Here is an 11,616-nt window from a genome sequence, read left to right as displayed (position 1 = left end):
ATTTTCAGAGTAAGCAATTACAGAGTTTGCAGAGCAAGCATTTAGTGTTTCCATGCACAAAATGGTTATCAGTGGCGTACGTGCACTGAGCCCCCTGGCTAACGTCCCAGCCCAGTAGTTGTGTACGTGCATTGTTCTCTTTGGTTATCGTCCCAGCCCGGCACAGATGGCCAGTCCATTCCGTGCTACGACGCTCCAAGAGCCTTGAAATGTTACAACTTGCAACTCTCTCTGTGGGGGAAGGGCCAGTTCCCACCACACAGAAAGCAGCTTGCTATCTCTGTTTGTGCTGGTGGCTATAGGTCAATGGAGCGGCCAAACATGGCTGTACTCATGTCAAGACACAAGACGACGCTGGAAAAACTGAATCAACGTGTTTTTTGTTTTGTTTTGTTTTTCCTGAGCCCATTGGAGAGGTGAGGTTGCAGGGCAAACGATCACGCGAAAGACCGATTCAGCGAATCACAACCAAGATCTGCTTACCTGGAGCAGATGCCTCTAGAGCCGTAAACACAGAACACTTAAATGGTAAATTTGCTAAATTGCTTAAAGCTGAGCGTGGACTAGTACGAGAGTAAGGGGGCCTCCACGTGTTCGTAGGCTTTACCTCCAGGAAAATGTTCCGGCGTCCAGGCAGTGCGGAGCGACGCCATAAACCCCGGGGTCAGAGGCAGATGCATGGAAACTCTGCACCCGGCACCCGCCGCAGAAGCTGCGCAGTGCCGCGTGCGTGTGGGATCGATCCGTGACGATGCTCTCGGCGCCCAGGAGGAGAGTGAAGCGCAAGGCCAGGACGAGGAAGCGTCGGTGCTGCGGTGCTGCTGCTTCCTGCACAGCCTGCAGCTGCGATCCACGACTCACGGGTTTGCAGGGGCCCAGGCTCAAACGGAACCGCGCCGCAGTGGCAGCCCCCGGTGTAGTGCACCAGGCCTGGCTACTGGAAGGTGTCCGGCAGGGACTTAGCGGTACCCTCGCAGCTGAGTCTCCGCGGCTTCCTGAACGTCTCCCAGCGCTCCCGCTGCGCGCCCAGGTCCATCTCATTGCGGGACAGGGCGGGCGCCGGGGCGGTGCACAGAGCTGTGGTCTTCGGAGCCAGCTTCCCTGGCCTGCCGGTTTGCTTTCAGTAGTGCTCTTTGCCGCCGCCAGGCTCCTGACCCCGGCTTGCACGAGCTGGCGGCCGCGCGCACCTGGTGCCTTGAGCCAAGTGGCTGCGCTGGTGGGGGCAGTGAGGCTGAGGGTGGGGATTGGCGTGGGGGGCAGGGAGCAAGGGGAGTAGGGATCCTTGGGCCGCTCTTGGCTGTGCGGTTGGGCGGCATTTGGCTTCCTTACCCTGCCTATGGCATGCTCAGCCATAAACGCAAATCTGGCTAAGTCGTCACCCTGCAGTGCAGATTGGGTGGAGCTGGGGGGTGCTCAGGTGCTAAGAACTTACTCGGCCACCCTTTTGTCTGCACTGCCAGGATTGGCCACTTGTTGAAAATGAGGCCTCTCCTGATCCTAAAATAGCCGTCCTGGCATAAAATATTGGCGAACTGTATCTGTAGCCCCTTCTCCTAAGCGATTTTTTTACATCGTCCGTAGACACCTGGAGCTTGTCCATGCTCATTCTGTTACATACCTGCCCCGCGACCATGGAAATGGTCCTGAAGTTCTCTGGGTCCCAGTAATCTCATATGAGAAAAGGGGAATAATACGCCATATTCCGAGTGTAGCGGGGAGTAAATTCAAAAACGTATTTGAAGTATTTAATACAGCAGAAAGGAACTGGATTTATTATATCTGTAGTATTTCTAAATTCATTTTCCAATGATTTCCTAAGTTTCTAAAATTTTCCTTGGATTGATTTTTAGTTTTCTTCTATGCCAAGATTCAGGAAGTGTTCTGGATGCTGGACGGCTAAAAGCCAACATAACTTGATTCTTTTCCTCAAGCATCTCAAGGTCTAGTGTGGTAGGCAGACACACGAACGGACAAATTACATGACAGGGCTTAACGTGAAGAATTAGCAGTCTTTTAGGGGTATGGTGAGAATGCAAAGGAGAGACACAAGGGAAGAAGCTGCAGACTGGGATGGGCTGGGGGATGAGTGGCCAAAGAAGAAATCGGATACCGGAGAGAGAGAGCGAGCGAGAGCAAGCGAGCGAGAGCGCGCGCCAGAGAGAGAGCGCGCGCCAGAGAGAGCGAGAGAGCCGTCTCCTGGTGTGTGTGAAGGAGCTCCTCTGTATTCGACAAGTCCGCTCATCTGTGGGTTCACGTTCTTGATTCAGTCAGTGTAACCCTGAACGACATCTGTGCCTCTCACCTAGAAAATTAACAGCAAGAGCAGGGGGCTCTAGGAACACAGACGAAGGCCGTTTGGAAGTATTACTAAGCTTATTTTTCAGATGAGGGAACTGAGGCACAGAGAGGGTCAGAATTTCCCATGGTCACACTGGAAGTTAGTAATAAAGCTGATATGAACCAGGCAGCCCGACCCCCGAGTGTGCCCAGTGAATCACCACTGCATGGAGGAGGACATGTGGCCAGGCGCCTCAGCTATGAAGTTGGCAGCGGAGATTCAAGTCCAGGTCTGTGTGACTTCAAATCTCCCTACTCTAAACTCCCCTGTTGTTCTGCCTCATTTGTGCTCAGTAAATGGTAGCTCCTTTTCCTACTCTGCTTCATTGACACTGTACAGCGAGAAGTTATTTCTTAAACACCTGCTGTACAATGGGGCTACAGACAATTATTCCAGACGGGGAGCCGGAGGGGGCAGGGGGAGGGGAGTGGGAGGGAGGGAGGGAGCAAAACAGAAGCAACTGTTACTCCAACACCCACTACTACCATTGAGGTCAGTAGCCACCAGGTGTCCTCCAGACAGGTGGGGCAGGCAGAACTGCTATACTACTCTCAAGGGCTTTAGAGGAGTAGCACCTGAACCCAGCCCAGTTTTATAAGATCGATTTCTCTCCAGGTGAGTGTCTTGGTTTTCACATGCTTGATAACTTCACAACATTCACTGAAGGCTGAGTTGGGCCTCATGGTCAAGAAAGGAATTGGGATTCTCTAATGGTTTCCTATTGCTGCTGCAACAAATTACCAGGATCTTAAAATTCCACAAATTTATGATTTTCCAGTTCTGGGCCACCAGAAGTCTAAATGAGTCCACACGGCTGAGTCCCTTTTGGAGGCTTAGGGGAGAATCTGTTTCTTGCCTTTTGCAGCTTCTAAAGGCTGCCTACCCCTTCCTGCATCTTCAAGGCCAATAGCATAGCATCTTTTGTCACTCGCTCTCTCACTCGCTCGCTGTCCCGCTCTCACTCTCTTATCTTCTCAGCCAGACCGAGATCAGACCACTCCCTGCCAAGCCTTCCCACAGCCAGACCCTGACCCATGGGGACTGATGTGGCCTACGTAATCGGGGAGGTTTACGCCAGTGTGATAAATAAGCTAGGTTGTATCTGAAGGTGGGCTACTCTCATCCAGCTACTTACAAATCCTGCCCCGCCAAGAGGCAGACTACAAAGGGGAAATATCCAAGGAAGACTGTCCCTCATGTGTGGGGAGTCCTGCTAACTCCTTTCCAGGGTGCCTTTTTGCTTTTATTCCTTTTAGCTCTTTCTTGCTTTTATTCCTCTTGTTCATCTTTCAAGTCGAAGCTTAGATGTCATTTCCTCTAGGAAAACTTCCATGGCTCCCCACCTGCATCTTGGATTGGTGCCCCACCTATTATTCTCATAGCACCCTCTATTTCCTCTGTCATATTCCTAATATCTATTACTTGTATTTTTAAATGTATTTTTAATTATGACAGAGTTTTACTTTCAGAATACTTATTTAATTATATATTTATGATTTATCTATTGTTTGGGTAGGCAGTTAACTTGGCTGAAGTCAAACTGAAAATTCCATCTCCCATGTGGTGTAGTAACTGCTCAAATACCAGTTCAGGCTTTTTGGCCCTTCTTTTTTGTTTAATTTTTAACAAATAAAAATTATGTATATTTAAGGTGTACAACTTAATGTTTTGATATATGTATACATTGTGAAAAGATCACCACAATCGAACCAATGAACATATCCGTCACCTCCCATAGTTACCTTTTTGTGAGTGTGGTGAGAACACCTGAGTTCTACTCTCTTAGCAAATTTCAGGTATACAATACATTATTATTACCCATAATCACCATACTGTACATTAGATCCCCAGAACTTATTCATCTTATAACTGAAAGTATGTACCCTTGGATCAATATATTCCCTTTCCCTTCACCACCCAGCCTCTGGTAAGCACTATTCAACTTTTTCTTAGATTCCACATGTAAGTGAGATCATGGGATATTTGTCTTTCTGTGTCTGACTTATTTCACTTAGCGTAATGTCCTCCAGGTTCATCTATGCTGTCACAAATGGCAGGACTTCCTTCTTTTTCAAGACTGAATAATATTCCAGTGTGTGTGTATATACCTCACATTTTTTTTTTATCCATTCATCTGTCGATGGACACTTAGGTTGTTTCCGTACCTTGGCTGTTGTGAATAATGCTGCAATGAAGATGGGGGTGCAGATATCTCTTCGAGATAGTGATTTTATTTCCTTTGGATTGGTACCCAGAAGTGGGATTGCTGGATCATATAGTAGTTCTATTTTTCACATTTTGAGGAAACTCCTTACTGATTTTCATAGTGGCTGAACCACTTGACAATCTCACCAACCGTGCACAAGTGTTCACTTTTCTCCACATCCTTGCCAACGCTTGTCATCTTTTGAGTTTTTGATAATAGCCATCCTAACAGGTCTGAGGTGACATCTCATTGTGCTTTTGATTTGCATTTCCCTGAAGATTAGTGATGTTGAGCACCTTTTTATGCACCTGTTGGCTATTCGTATGTCTTCTTTGGAAAAATGTATATTCAGGTCCTTTGCCCATTTTTAATCGGGTTATTTGGTTTTTTGGCTATTGAGTTACATGAGTTCCTTATATATTTTGGATATTAACGCCTTATCAGATATGCTTTGCAAGTATTTTCTTCCGTTCTGTAAGTTGCCTTTTCGTGTTTTTGATTGTTTCCTTTGCTGTGCAGAAACATTTTAGTTCGATGTAGTCCAAGCTGCTTATTCTTGCTTTTGTTGCCTGTGCTTTTGGTGTCAAATCCAAAAAATCATTGCCAAGACCAATGTCAAGGAGCTTACCCCCTATGTTTTCTTCTATGATTTTTAGGGTTTCGGGTCTTACGTTTAAGTCTTTAATCCATTTTGAGTTGATTTTTGTGTATGGTGTAAGATAAGGGTCCAACTTCGTTCTTTCGTGGGGTGGATATCCAGTTTTTTCAGCACCATTTATTGAAGAGACTGTCCGTTCCCCATTGAGTATTTTTGGCTCCCTTGTCAAGTATCAGTTGACCATGTATGCGTGGGTTTACTTTGGGGCTCTTTATTCTGTTCCATTGGTCTCTGTGTCTGTTTTTATGCCAGTGACGTATGGTTTCGATGCCTCAGGCTTTGTTATTCTCGCTCAAGATTGCTTTAGCTACTTGGGGACTTCTGTGATTCCATACAAATTGCAGGGTTATTTTTTCTGTTTCTGTGAAACATGCCGTTGGCATTTTGAAAGGGATTGCCTTGAATCTGTAGATTGCTTCGGGTAGAATGGACATGGTAGCAACATTAATTCTTCCAATCCATGAGCACAGAATATATTTCCATTTATTTGTGTCTTCTTCAATTTGTTTCATCAACGTTTTATAGTTTTCAGTGTACAGATCTTTAACCTCCTGGTTACATTTATTCCTAAGTATTTTATTCTTTTTGATGCTCTTGTAAATGGGATTGTTTCCCTAAGGTCTTTTTGTGTAGCTCATTGTTAGTGTATAGAAATGCAACTGATTTTCGTATGTTGATTTTGTAGCCTGCAACTTTACTGAATTCATTTATTAGTTTTAACAGTCTTTTGGGAGAATCCTTAGGGATTTCTATATGTAAGATCACGTCATCTGTAAACAGAGACAATTTTACTTCTTCCTTTTTGGTTTGGGTGGCTTTTATTTCTTCTTCTTGCCTAATTGCTCTGGCTAGGACTTCTAGTACTATGTTGAATAGAAGTGGTGAGAGTGGGCACCCTTGTCTTATTCCTAATCTTACAGGAAAAGCTGAAAGCTGTTCCCCATTGAGTGTGATGTTAGCTATCAGGTATGCTTTTGTTTTGTTGAGGTACATTCCTTCTGTACCTAATTGTTGCAAGGTTTTATCATGAAAGCATGTTGAATTGTGTCAAATGCTTTTTCTGCATCTATTGAGAGGATCGTATGATGTTTACCCTTCACACCGGTAATGTGGTGTATCACGTTTATTGATTTGCCTATGTAGAAGCATCCTTGTATCCCAGGGATAAGGCTGACTTGATCATGTTATGTAAGCCTTTTAATGTGCTGTTGAATTTAGTTTCCTAGTATTTTATTGAATATTTTTGCATCTATGTTCATCAGGGACACTGTCCTATAATTTTCTTTCCTTGTAGTGTCCTTGTCTGGCTTTGTAATCAGGGTAATGCCGGCCTTGTAAAATGAGTTTGGGAATCTTCCCTCCTCCTCTTCAAGTTTCTGGAAGAGTTTTATAAGGATTGGTATGAATTATTCCTTAAATGTTTGCTAGAATTCAGCAGTGAAGCCATCTGGTCCTGGGTCCTTCTTTGTTGGACGAGATGGTTGATTACTGATTCAATCTCATTACTGGTTATTGGTCTGCTCAAATTTTCTATTTCTTCATTTTGGTGTTAGTAGTTTGTGTGTTTGTAGGAATTTATCCATTTCTTCTAGGTCATCCAATTCGTTGGCATAAAATTGTTCATAGTAGTCTCTTATGATCGTTTATATTTTTGTGGTATTGGTCTTTTGTTTTGTTTTGTTTTTGCTAAGGAAGATTCGCCCTGAGCTAACATCTGTTGCCAATCTTCCTCGTTTTTTTTTCCTTGGTATGTGAGCCGCCACCACAGCATGGCCACTGACAGACTGGTGGTGTAGGTCCACGCCCAGGAACCGAACCCGGGCCGCGGAAGTGGAGCGCCAAACTTCACCACTAGGCCACCGGGGCTGGCCCATGGTATCGGTTTTAATGTCTTATTTTTAATTTTTTTTTGTGAGGAAGATCGGCCCTGAGCTAACATCTGCCAATCCTCCTCTTTTTGCTGAGGAAGACTGGCCCTGGGCTAACATCCGTGCCCATCTTCCTCCACTTTATATGGGACGCCTGCCACAGCATGGCCTGACAAGTGGTGCGACGGTGCGCGCCCAGGATCCGAACCGGCGAACCCCGGGCCGCCGCAGCGGAGCGTGAGCGCTTCACCGCTTGTGCCACCGGGCCGGCCCCAGTGTCTCATTTTGTATTTCTGATTTTATTTATTTGAGTCTTCTATCTTTTTTTTCAAAGTCTACCCAAAGGTTTGTCGATTTTATTTATCTTTTCAAAACAATACCTCATAATTTCATTGATGTTTTCCATTGTTTTTTCAGTCTTTATTTCATTTATTTCTGCTCTGATTGTTATTATTTCTTTCATTTTGTTGACTTTGGGCTTAGTGTGTTCTTCTTTTTCCAGTTCCTTGAGGGGTAAATTCAGGTAGTTTATTTGAGATCTTTCTTTTTTCTTAATGTAGGCGTTTATTGCTATAAACTTCCCTCTTAGAACTGCTTTTACTGCATCTTATAAGTCTTGGTATGCTGTGTTTCCATTTTTGTCTTTTTCAAGATACTTTTTGATTTCCCTTTTGATTTCTTCTTTGACCCATTGGTTGTGCAGGAGTATGCTGTTTAATTTTCACCTATTTGTGAAATTTCCTGTTTTCCTCTTGCTTTTGATTTCTAGTTTCATACCATTATGTTTGGAAGTGATAGTTGGTATGATTTCAATCATTTAAAATTTCCTAAGACTTGTTTGGCCGGCCCCAGTGGTCTAGTGGTTAAGATTTGGTGCTCTCACTGCCACAGCCCCGGTTTGTTTCCCAATCAGAGAACCACACCACCTGTCTGTCGGTTGTCATACTGTGGCAGCTGTGTGTTGCTGTGATGTGGAAAGCTACGCCACCAGCATTTCAAATACCAGCAGGGTCACCCGTGGTAGACAGGTTTCGGTGGAGCTTCCAGACGGAGACAAACTAGGAAGAAGGACCTGGCCACCCACTTCTGAAAAAATTGGCCGTGGAAACTCTGTTAACAGCAACAGAGCATTGTCTGATATAGTGCCAGAAAGTGAGAGGATGGCACAAAAAGACCAGTCAGGGTCCCGCTCTGTTGTACACAGGGTCGCTAGGAGTCGGAATTGACTCGACAGCACCCGCAGCAAAAGACTTGTTTTGTGGCCTAACATATAACCTATCCTGGAAAATGTTCTGTGGATGCTTGAGAAGAATGCGTATTCTGCTGCTGTTAAATGGAATGTTCTGTATGTCTGTCAGGTCCATTTGGTCTAAAGAGTAGTTGAGGTTCAGTGATTCCTAATTGATTTTCTGGATGATCTATCCATTGTTGAAAGTGGGATATTGTAGTCCCCTACTATTATTGTATTGCTTTCTATTTCTCCCATCAGCTCTGTTAGTATTTGCTTCGTGTATTTAGAAGCTTGGAAGCTGGGGCACGTATATTCACTATCGTTATTTCCTCTTAATGAAGTGATCCCTTTATCATTTTATAATGACCATATGTGTTATACAGGTTTTGATGTAAAGTGTATTTTCTCTGATATAAGTATAGGCACCCCTGCTCTCTTTAGGTTTCCATCTGCATGGAATATCTTTCTCCATCCCTTCACTTTCAGATATATGTGTGTTCTTAAAGGTGAGGTGAGTTTCTTATGGGCAGCATATAGTTGGGTCTTGTTTTTTCATTCATTCAGCCACTCTATGTCTTTTGATTGGAAAATTCAATCCATTTACATTTAAAGGAATTACTGACAGGTAAGGGCCTACTATTGCTATTTTTGTGTGTGTGAGCAAGATGAGCCCTGAGCTAACATCCAATGTCAATCCTCCTCTTTTTTGGTTATTATTATTATTTTTTTTACTGAGGAAGATCGGCCCTGAGCTAACATCCATGCCCGTCTTCCTCCACTTTATGTGGGACGCCGCCACAGCATGGCTTGACAAGCAGTGCGTCACTGCTCGCCCAGGATCCGAAGCTGCGAACCCTGGGCTGCCGAAGCGGAGCTCACGCACTTAACCGCTTGTGCCACCCGGCCGGCCCACTATTGCTATTTTGTTAATTGTTTCCTGAATGTTTTGTAGATCCTTTCATCCTCTCCTCTCCTCTTGCTCTCTTCTTTTGTGATTTTGATTTGATGATTTTCTAGAGCGGTATGCTTTGACTCCTTTCTCTTTCTCTTTTGTGAATCTACTATAGGCTTTTTCTTTGTGGTGACCGTGGAGCTTACATAAAATATCTGATAGTTATAACAGTCTATTTTAAACTGATAACAACTTAACTTTGCACATAAAAGCTCAACACTTTTACCCCCACGCCCCCAAATTTTATGTTGCTGTTGTCACAATTTACATCTTTTTATATTGTGTATCCATTAACAAATTATGTAGCTAAGTTATTTTTAATTCTTTTGTATTTTAACCTTTATGCTAGAGTTATGTGATTTACACACCACCATTACAATATTAGTATATGCTGAATCTTACTCTATATTTACTTTTACCAGTGAGTTTTCAACTTTCATATGATTTCATGTTCCTAGTTAGCATCCTTTCTTTCAGCTTGAACAACTCCCTTTAGCAGTTCTCGTAAGGTAGGTAGCGGTGATGACCTCTTTCGGCGTTTGTTTGTCTGCGAACGTTTGTCTCTATCTCTTCTTCAGTTCTGAAGGTTAGCTTTGCTGGGTAGAGTATTCGTGGTTGGCAGGTTTTTTTTCTTGTAACGCTATGAATGTATAAACCTAGTCTGTCTAGGCCTGAAAGGTTTCTGCTGAGAAATCTGCTGATAGTCTTATGGAGAGTCCCTTGTTTATGATGAGCTTCTTTTCTCTTGCTGCTTTCAAGTTTCTCTCTTTGTCTTTGATTTTTGACAGTGTTATTGTAATGTGTCTTGGTGAAGTCTTCTTTGGGTTGAACATGATTGGGGACCTTTGAGCTTCATGTACGTGGATGTCCATTTCTTTCCCCAGATTTTGGAAGTTTTCAGCCACCATTTCTTTAAATAAGCTTTCTGCTCCTTTCTGTCTCTCTTCTCCTTTTTGGATTCCCATAATGCGAAATATTGTTTCGTTTGATGGTGTCACATAAGTCCCACAGCTTTCTTCGTTTCTTTTCATTCTTTTCTCTTTTTGTTCCTCTCACTGGATGATTTTAAATGACTTGCCTTTGTGTTTACTAAGTCTTTGTTTTGCTTGATTGGGTCTGCTGTTGAAACTCTCTACTGCATTTCTCAGTTTATTCATTGTATTTTTCGGCTCCAAAATTTCTGTTTGGTCCTTCTTTACATCCTCTATCTCTTTCTTGAATGTCTCGTTTTGTTCTTGTATTGTTTTTCCTACTTTTGTGAAATTGTTTATCTCTGTTCTCTTGTGGCTCTCTGGGCTTCTTTAGACCAATTATTTTGAATTGTTTGTCAGGCAATTCACGGGTCTCCGTTTCTCTGGGGTCGGTTACGGGACAGTTCATTGTTTCCCTTTGATGGTATCATGTCGCCCTGATTCTTCATGGTCCCTGTAGCCTTGGCTAGGTGTCTGTGCATTTGAGGAAGTAGTCACCTTTTCCAGACTTTATGGACTGACTTCTGTAAGGAAATATCTTCATCTGTGGGTGAGGTCACTCTGGAGCATGCTGTGGTCCCGGGTCTTATGGTGTGGCACACCAAGTGCAGGGCCATGTGGCAGCTCTCATCCAGGGGTCATGGTGTCTTGTTAGCTCAGGCACCTCGTGTTCACATCAACCACTGTGTGATCCTTGGTGGCAAGTGCTGCAGGGGGCTTGTGGTGGCTGCGAGGACTGTTGGGGTCCTTAGCAGCACCTCCAGGTTCAGCAGCGAGGGCTGGTGTCCAGTGACCAGGGTCGTGGCCAACTGTGGGCACACGAGGAGCTGCAGAGGCCTGGGCTGTCAGCATGCACTTGTGTGGCTGCAGGGGCTAGGCGAGGGCACACATGCAGCAGTGGGGGCCAGTGAGGGGTTGGGGGAAGGGGCATGCGGGTACACTGCTGCAGAGGCTAGTGGTGGGTACAAATGGCGATGCAGGCAGGTGACAGGATCAGGGCCTAATCCAGGTGCACAAGCGCACATGGGGGCCTGGGCTGTTGGCATTGCCGTCATGCATCTGCAGAGGCAACTGCTGGCACATGCATGGCAATGATAGCTGGTGACTGGAGTCAGGACCAGCAGCGTGCATGTGGACAGCTGCAGTGGCTGGTTGTGGGCGTGCCTGGTGGTGCAGGCCAGTGATGGGAACTGGGGCTGGATTTGGGCCCACAAGCATCTGTGGGGCTTTGGTTGTTGGTATGTACTCGTGTGGCTGCAGGGGCAAGCTGTGGGCACATGCACAGCAGTGAAGACCAGTGACAGGAGTTGGGCTGGTGGCATGCGGGGGCTAGCTGCAGGCATGCGAGGCAGTGCAGGTCAGTGAGAGGAGTCAGGGTCAGATCTGGGCACA

The 11,616-nt window shown here is 44.9% G+C and overlaps 1 pseudogene; it reads right to left on the bottom strand.

The window, feature by feature from the left end:
- Window positions 1-378: 378 nt before the first annotated feature.
- Window positions 379-11,076, bottom strand: LOC131400271 (centromere protein V-like protein 1; annotated as a pseudogene).
- Window positions 11,077-11,616: the final 540 nt, after the last annotated feature.

This window comes from Diceros bicornis, chromosome X (assembly GCF_020826845.1).
Source record: "Diceros bicornis minor isolate mBicDic1 chromosome X, mDicBic1.mat.cur, whole genome shotgun sequence".
Lineage (NCBI taxonomy): Eukaryota > Metazoa > Chordata > Mammalia > Perissodactyla > Rhinocerotidae > Diceros > Diceros bicornis.
This window is presented reverse-complemented; position numbering and strand designations above follow the sequence as displayed.